Source organism: Benincasa hispida, unplaced genomic scaffold (assembly GCF_009727055.1).
Source record: "Benincasa hispida cultivar B227 unplaced genomic scaffold, ASM972705v1 Contig686, whole genome shotgun sequence".
Taxonomy (NCBI): domain Eukaryota; kingdom Viridiplantae; phylum Streptophyta; class Magnoliopsida; order Cucurbitales; family Cucurbitaceae; genus Benincasa; species Benincasa hispida.
Genome location: NW_024065029.1, coordinates 105,784 through 107,811, shown reverse-complemented (window position 1 = coordinate 107,811; position 2,028 = coordinate 105,784).

The window sequence follows — 2,028 nt, the reverse complement described above, 5'->3', positions numbered from 1 at the left end:
ACTTATGATGCATTAGGTAAATATAGTCATATTTTAAATAATCATCTGATGAAATATTCATACCCTCCTTATGCCTTGACATTCATCGGACCAAAGAGATCTGAATGCACGAGCTCTAAGGGTTCTTTGGCTCTAAGACTTTTTCTCGTAAAAGATTTTTTGGTCATCTTACTCTCAAGACAAGACTCAAAGGGAGGTAAAGAGTTGTCTTCTAACTGATTTAAGAGTCCACTGTTAACCAATCTCCCAATTCTATAAATATTTATGTGGCTAAGTTTTAAGTGTCAAAGATAGGCATTAGGAGAAATTTTTCGCCTCTTATTTTGAGTTTCAATTGTTTTAAACATCTTTATGTTCAAAAAATTTTTTGCATCAATTGATTTTAACACATATAAGTTGTTTTCTAGTTTTGCAGAACATATTTTAATACCTTTTGAAATAATGAACACTTCATTAACTTCAAAAGAAACTTTATACTTTTGTTCTAGCAAACATGAGATAGATATTAAATTCCTCCTCATAACAGGAATATAAAATATATTTTTAAGCAAAATGAATCTATCTTCAACAAACAACTTCATATCTCCCACTGCTTTAGCTGAGACAATCTCTTCGGTCCCAACCTTAAAGGTTGTTTCACCTTCTATATGCTGTCACCAGGAAATGGTTTCCTAAGCGAAAGCGCAAATATGATTAGTGGCCCTCGAATCTGATATCCAGGTTAATTTATCATTTTCTACTAAACATGTTTCAACGAGTAAATCATATTTACTTTGTTGTGCTTTCTCAACTTTCTCATCTATGACAGTATTGTTTACTTTCAACATATTTAGAATATGTTTTCTAATAGAGGTTATATCCTTTATGCTGTAGTCATAAATATAAATATTATCAAGAATATCGTTCTTGACAGATTGACCAAGCAACATCTGTACCGAATCCATGATCTCTTTAATAGAGACCATATTCTCGAATTTCTTAACTAGTTTATCGGATATGCTTGCTAAAGTATGGATTCGGGCCTTTTCATTTGTCTTAATCCATCTGTCATAAGCATTCCAAACATTCATATGAGTTGGAAGTTAGAGGATATTCCTCTATTAAAACGAATTTTAAACCATTATTTACTAGTATTGCGTTTAGATTTGAAAATCAGTATTCAACTTCCAAAAAGACATCATTGGTGACTTTCACTTGGTTCGAGAAGTGGGAGTGAGCAAGCAGGCCTCTACAATGTCATTCCTATCAGACCCCTCCTCTCCAAGCCAACTCTTGTGCATATTCAAGCTAATTTTGACCCACTCATAGACTCAACATCTACCAACTTTAACTAGAACATCTTATTCTCGCCTCCCAAATTTTCAGACAATGATCACGGTTTAGGTTTATTTTAAAAACAAAGAATAGTGTCGACTTAAGATTTGGTGAAGCGGTAAAGTAGTCCGAAAATAAGTATCTCTCGTTAACCACCGTTAAGATAATAAAATTACTTCTCAAAATGATTTGTTGGTATGTGAATCACATATTATTCAACTAATAATTTATTAGTAATAACTCAAGTTTTTCTGGTAGTGGACAAGTAAAAGATTGCAATTAAGATAGTTAATAATTAAACAATCATTACACTATTTTAGGGCATAAATCCCATGATATTAGACACATTTAAAGAAAAAACCAGTGTCAATACAATATTTGATTACCATTATGTTGTTTTGAGACGAAAATTGATTAGATAAATGATTTGAATGGTATATTTTGAGATGAAATAAAGGCTAACAACGATTTTTTCATCCTTTTACTTTAATGGAAAGGGTAATTCTTTTAATAACAAATTAAGATTTCGAAGGTAAAAATGATTCAACTAATAAAATAGAACTTGTACTACACAATGAATCATATTATAATTCCATATCACTACACAAATTATCACTGAAAAAGTAACATCCAAATGTATGAATCAAAGTTTGTATTGTCATCATTTTCAAAAAATCAAGCTAAAAAGAATAAACAAATAATATGAGCTTATAT